The following is a 7,163-nucleotide window of genomic DNA, read 5'->3' as shown; positions in this document are numbered from 1 at the left end:
GGATGTCTACTTTCCAACGCAATTGAGAGCGCGCCATTTGGAGTTCTGTAGCTCCAGAAAATTCACTCCGATTGCAGGGAGGTCAGAATCCAACAGCATCTACAGTCCTTTGTGAGCCTCTGAATCAGATATTTGCTCAAGTCCCTCAATTTCAGCCAGAAAATATTTGAAATCACAGAAAAACACACAAACTCATAGTAAAGTCCAGAAATGTGAATTTTGCTTAAAAACTAATAAAAATATACTAAAAACTAGCTAAATCATACTAAAAAATATATAAAAAATGCCAAAAAGCGTATAAATTATCCGCTCATCACAACACCAAACTTAAATTGTTGCTTGTCCCCAAGCAACTGAAAATAAAATAGGATAAAAAGAAGCGAATACACAATGAATCCCACAGTATCAATGAAACTTAGTTCTAATTAGATGAGAGGGGCTTGTAGCTTTTTGCTTCTGAACAATTTTGGCTTCTCACTTTTTCCTTTGAAATTCAGAATGATTGGCATCTATAGGAACTTAGAATTTCAGATAGTGTTATTGATTCTCCTAGTTCAGTATGTTGATTCTTGAACACAACTACTTTATGAGTCTTGGCCGTGACCCTAAGCACTTTGTTTTCCAGTATTACCACCGAATACATAAATGCCACAAACACATAACTGGGTGAACTTTTTCAGATTGTGACTCAGCTTTGCTAAAGTCCCCAGTTAGAGGTGTCCAGAGTTCTTAAGCACACTCTTTTTGCTTTGGATCATGACTTTAACTACTCAGTCTCAAGCTTTTCACTTGGACCTTTGATGAGCGAATAATTTATACGCTTTTTGGCATTATTTTTAGGTAGTTTTTAATAGGTTCAAGCTACTTTTAGGGATGTTTTCATTAGTTTTTATGCTAAATTCACATTTCTAGACTTTACTATGAGTTTGTGTGTTTTTCTGTGATTTCAGGTATTTTCTGGCTGAAATTGAGGGACCTGAGCAAAACTCTGATAAAAGGCTGACAAAGGACTGCTGATGCTGTTGGAATCTGACCTCCTTGCACTCGAAATGGATTTCATGGAGCTATAGAACTCAAAATGGTGCGCTCTCAATGGCGTTGGAAAGTAGACATCCAAAGCTTTCCAGCAATATATAATTGTCCATACTTTATTCGGGAATTGACGATGTAAATGGCGCTCAACGCCAGTTCTATGCTGCATTCTGGAGTCAAACGTCAGAAACATGTCACGAACCAGAGTTGAACGACCAAAACATGTTACAACGTGGAATTCAACTCCAAGATAAGTCTCAGCTCGTGTAACATTCAAGCTCAGCCCAAACATACACCAAGTAGGCCCCGGAAGTGGATTTATGCATCAATTACTTACTTCTGTAAACCCTAGCAGCTAGTTTATTATAAATAGGACTTTTTACTAGTATACGAGTGTCTAGTCTTTTGACCATTCGGTCTTTTAATCATTCAGGGGGCTGGCCATTCGGCCATGCCTAGACCATCACTTATGTATTTTCAACGTTGGAGTTTTTACACACCATAGATTAAGGGTGTGGAGCTCTGCTGTACCTCAAGTTTTAATGCAATTACTATTATTTTCTATTCAATTTGATTTATTCCTGTTCTAAGATACCATTCGTACTTCAACCTGATGGATGTAATGATCTGTGACACTCATCATCATCCATTCGTATGAACGCGTGCCTGACAACCACTTCCGTTCTACAAGCGAAAGCTAGAGTGCGTATCTCTTGGATTCCTTAATCAGAATCTTCGTGGTATAAGCTAGAATTGATGGCGGCATTCATGAGAATCCGGATAGTCTAAACCTTGTATGTGGTATTCCGAGTAGGATTCTGGGATTGAATGACTGTGACGAGCTTTAAACTCGCGATTGCTGGGCGTGATGACAAACGCAAAAGAATCAAGGGATTCTATTCCAATATGATCGAGAACCAATAGATGATTAGTCGTGCCGTGACAGAGCATTTGGACCTTTTTCACTGAGAGGATGGGATGTAGCCATTGACAACGGTGATGCTCTACATACTGCTTGCCATGGAAAGGAGTAAGAAGGATTGGATGGATGCAGTAGGAAAGCAGAGATTCAAAAGGAATACAACATCTCCATACACTTATCTGAAATTCTTACCAATGAAATTACATAAGTATTTCTATCCTTTATTAATAAATTAATTATCTCTTTATATTTTCGAAAACCCAATAATCAATTATTATCCGCCTGACTGAGATTTACAAGATGACCATAGCTTGCTTCATACCAACAATCTCTGTAGGATCGACCCTTACTCATGTAAGGTATTACTTGGACGACCCAGTACACTTGCTGGTTAGTTGAGCGAAGTTGTGAGGTTATATTTAGACCATGGTATTGAGCGCCAAGTTTTTTGGAGCCATTACTGGGGAATTAATTGCGAACAACAATTCAAGCATAAATCACAATTTCGTCCACCAACCTTCATGACTCAAGCACATGGTTAGGGAAAGCTTGGTTTAGCCGCTTAGGCCTGGATTTTATTTCCTTGGGCCCTTCTATCCACTGATGCTCAAAGCCTTGGATCCCTTTTACCCTTACCTTTTGGTTTAAAGGGCTATTGGCTTTTTCTGCTTGCTTTTCTTTTTCTTTTTCTTTTCTCTTTTTTTCACCATATTTTTTTCTCTTTTTTTTTCACTGCTTTTTCTTGCTTCAAAAATCAATTTCATTATTTTTTAGATTGTCAATAACATTTCTCCTTGTTCATCATTCTTTCAAGAGCCAACAACTTTAACATTCATAAACAACAAGATAAAAGATATGCACTGTTCAAGCATTCATTCAGAGAACAAAAAGTATTGCCACCACATCAAAATAATTAAACTAGTTTCAAGATAAAATTTGAAATCTAAGTACTTCTTGTTCTTTTGTAATTAAGCACATTTTTCATTTAAGAGAGGTGAATGATTTATGGAGTTATTCATAGCTTTAAGACATAGACACTAGACACTAATGATCATGTAGTGAAGACACAAACATAGATAGAACCTACAGCATAAAGCCGAAAACAGAAAAATAAATAGACAAGGAGATTAAGGAATGAGTCCACCTTAGTGAGGGTGGCGTTTTCCTCCTCTTGAAGAACCAATGGTGCTCTTGAGCTCCTCTATGTCTCTTCCTTGCCTTTGTTGCTCCTCCCTCAGAGCTCTTTGATCTTCTCTAATCTCATGGAGAATGATGGAGTGCTCTTGGTGTTCCACCCTTAATTGGTCCATGTTGTAACTCAATTTTTCCAAAGAAGTGTTGAGTTACTCCCAATGATTGTGTGGAGGAAATTGCATCCCTTGAGGCATCTCAGGGTTTTGTTGATGAGGGAATTCCTTATGCTCTTTTTGAGTGCCATGAATGGGCTCTCTAGTTTGCTCCATCCTCTTCTTAGTGATGGGCTTGTCCTCTTCAATGAGGATGTCTCCCTCTATGACAATCCCAGCTGAATAGCAAAGGTGACATATGAGATGAGGAACGGCTAATCTTGCTAAAGGTGAGGACTTGTCAGCCACCTTGTAGAGTTCTAGAGGTATGATTTCATGAACTTCTACTTCCTCTCCAATCATGATACTATGGATCATGATGGCCTGGCCCACAGTTACCTCAGATTGGTTGCTAGTGGGAATGATAGAGCATTGGATGAACTCCAACCATCCTCTAGCCACAGGCTTAAGATCCGGTCTTCTTAATTGAACCGGGTTGCCTCTTGAGTCTCTTTTCCATTGAGCTCCTTCTACACATATGTCCATGAAGACTTGGTCTAATGTTTGATCAAAGTTGACCCTTCTAGTGTAGGGGCGTGCGTTTTCTTCCATTATTGGCAAGTTAAACGCTAGCCTCACGTTTTTCGGACTGAAATCTAAGTATTTCCCCCGAGCCATTGTAAGCCAATTCTTTGGGTTTGGGTTCATACTTAGATCATGGTTTCATGTGATCCATGCATTTGCATAGAACTCTTGAACCATTAATATTCCGACTTGTTGAATGGGGTTGGCAAGAACTTCCCAACCCCTTCTTCAGATCTCTTGTCGGATCTCCGGATATTCGCCCTTTTTGAGCCTAAAAGGGACCTCATGGATCACCTTCTTCTTGGCCACAACTTTATAGAAGTGGTCTTGATGGACCTTTGAGATAAATCTCTCCATCTTCCATGACTCAGAGGTGGAGGCAGTTGCCTTCCCTTTCCTCTTTCTAGAGGTTTCTCTGGCCTTAGGTGCCATAAATGGTTATGGAAAAACAAAAAGCAATGCTTTTACCACACCAAACTTAAAATATTTGCTCGTCCTCAAGCAAAAGAAGAAGGAAAGATGTAGAAGAAGAAGAAAATGGAGGAGATTGAGGGTGTATAGGGTTCGGCCAAGAGGGGAAGAAGGTGTTTGTGATGTGTGAAAATAAAGGGTTGAAGGGGGTATTTATAGGGAGAGTGGCCGAATGGTTTGGGTGGGTTTGGGCGGGAGATGGTTTTAAATTTTGAAGGTGGGTGGGGTTTTTAGGAAAGAGTTAAGGAAATGATTGGTGAAGGGTATTTGGGGAGGAGATATGGAGGTGATTGGTGAAGGGTATTTGGGGAAGAGTGTTGTAGAAAGGTGTGAAGAGGAGAGAGAGTGAGTTGAGGTTGGTGGGGATCCTGTGGGATCCACAGATCCTGAGGGGTCAAGGAATTCTTCATCCCTGCTCCAATTGGGCGTTCACAACGCCTTAGAGTGCAATTCTGGCGTTTAAACGCCAGTTTGCTGCCCTGTTCTGGCGTTTAAACGCTAGCTTTTCTTCCTGTTCTGGCATCTAAATGCCAGTTTGTTGCCCTGTTCTGGCGTTTAAATGCCAGTCTGGTGCCCTATTCTGGCGTTTAAACGCCCAGAAAGGTGCCAGATTGGGCGTTTAAATGCCCATTTTGCTACCCTTACTGGCGTTTAGTAAGTCCTTCCTCCAGGGTGTGCTATTTTCAATGCTGTTTTTGATTTTTTCTTTATTTTTATAATTGTATTTGTGACTTCACATGATCATCAACCTAAAAGAAAATAAAATAACATAGATAAAATTAAAATAAAATTGGGTTGCCTCCTAATAAGCGCTTTTTTAATGTCAATAGCTTAACAGTGAGCTCTCATAGAGCCTCACAGATGATCAGAGTATGATTGAGATCTCTCAACACCAAAATTAGAGTTTGGCTGTGGCCTCCCATCACCAAACTTAGAGTTTGAATGTGGGGGCTCTGTTTGACTCTGTATTGGGAGAAGCTCTTCATGCTTACTCTCCATGGTTACAGATGGAGAACCTTGAGTCTTTACTACAAGGCATTCTTTATTCATATGAAGGATCAACTCTCCTCTGTCAACATCAATTATAGCTCTTGCTATGGCTAGGAAGGGTCTTCCATGGATGATGGATTTATCTTCATCCTTCTTAGTGTCTAGGATTATGAAATCAGCAGGGAAGTAAAGGCCTTCACCCTTCACTAGCACATCTTCTACTAGTCCATAAGCCTTTTTCATAGATTTATCTGCCATCTCCAATGAGAATTTGGCAGCCTGTACCTCATAGATTCCCAGTCTCTCCATTACAAAGAGGGGCATCATATTTATTCCTGACCCCCAGGTCACACAGAGCTTTTTCAAAAGTCATGGTGCCTATGGTACATGGTATTAAGAATTTACCAGGATCCTATTTCTTTTGAGGTAAGTTTTGCTGAACCAATGTATTCAGTTCATTGGTGAGCTAGGGGGCTCTTCCTCCCAAGTCTCATTACCAAACAGCTTGGCATTCAGCTTCATGATTGCTCCTAAATATTGGGCAACTTGCCCTTCAACAATGTCTTCATCCTCTTCAGAAGATGAATAGTTATCAGAGCTCATGAATGGTAAAAGAAGGACCAAGGGAATCTCTATGGTCTCTGTATGAGCCTCAGATTCCTTTGGTTTCCCATTAGGGGATTCCATACTAACCATTGGATGTCTCCTGAGGTCGTCCTCATTGGGATTCACGTCCTCCTCCTCCTCTAAGGTTTCAGCCATGTTGATTATATCAATGGCCTTGCACTCTCCTTTGGGATTCTCTTCTGTATTGCTTGGGAGAGTGCTAGGAGGACTTTCAGTAACCCTTTTACTCAGCTGGCCCACTTGTGCCTCCAAATTTCTAATGGAGGATCTTGTTTCAGTCATGAAACTAAGAGTGGCCTTAGATAGATCAGAGACTATGTTTGCTAAGCTAGAAGGATTCTGCTCAGAATGCTTTGTCTGTTGCTGAGATGATGATGGGAAAGGTTTGCTATTGCTAAACCTGTTTCTTCCACCATTGTTATTATTGAAGCCTTGCTTCTGTTGATCCTTCCATGAAAAATTTGTATGATTTTTCCATGAATGATTATAGGTGTTGCCAAAGGATTCACCCATGTAATTCACCTCTGCCATTGCAGGGTTTTCAGGATCATAAGCTTCTTTTTCAGAAGATGCTTCTTTAGTACTGTTGGATGCATTTTGCAATCCATTCAGACTCTGAGAGTTCATATTGACTTGTTGGGTTAATATTTTGTTCTGAGGTAGTATGGCATTCAGAGCATCAATTTCAAGAACTCCTCTCTTTTGAGGCGTCCCATTACTCACAAGATTCCTCTCAGAGGTATACATGAATTGGTTATTTGCAACCATTTCAATAAGTTCCTGAGCTTCTGTAGGCATTTTCTTTAGGTGAATAGATCCACCTGCAGAATGGTCCAGTGACATCTTGAAAAATTCAGATAGACCATCATAGAATATATCTAATGTGGTCCATTCTGAAAGCATGTCAGAAGGACACTTTTTGGTTAGCTGCTTGTATCTTTCCCAAGCTTCATAGAAGGACTCACCATCTTTTTGTCTGAAGGTCTGAACATCCACTCTAAGCTTCCTTAGCTTTTGAGGAGGAAAGAACTTGGCTAAGAAAGCCGTGACCAGCTTATCCCAAGAGTCCAGGCTATCTCTAGGTTGTGAGTCCAACCATGTTCTAGCTCTGTCTCTTACAGCAAGAGGGAAAAGCATAAGCTTGTAGACTTCAGGATCAACTCCATTGGTCTTAACAGTATCACAAATCTGCAAGAACTCAGTTAAAAACTGATAAGGGTCTTCTGATGGAAGTCCATGAAACTTGTAGT

The 7,163-nt window shown here is 40.3% G+C and overlaps 1 non-coding gene across 1 annotated transcript; it reads left to right on the top strand.

The window, feature by feature from the left end:
• Positions 1-6,810: 6,810 nt before the first annotated feature.
• On the top strand, positions 6,811-6,918 carry LOC127746333 (small nucleolar RNA R71). The gene has a single exon (XR_008007953.1). It is a non-coding gene; the product is annotated as a small nucleolar RNA R71 (small nucleolar RNA).
• Positions 6,919-7,163: the final 245 nt, after the last annotated feature.

This window comes from Arachis duranensis, chromosome 3 (assembly GCF_000817695.3).
Source record: "Arachis duranensis cultivar V14167 chromosome 3, aradu.V14167.gnm2.J7QH, whole genome shotgun sequence".
NCBI lineage: Eukaryota > Viridiplantae > Streptophyta > Magnoliopsida > Fabales > Fabaceae > Arachis > Arachis duranensis.
The sequence above is the reverse complement of the archived record's forward strand: the minus strand, read 5'-3'. Positions and strand labels throughout refer to the sequence as shown.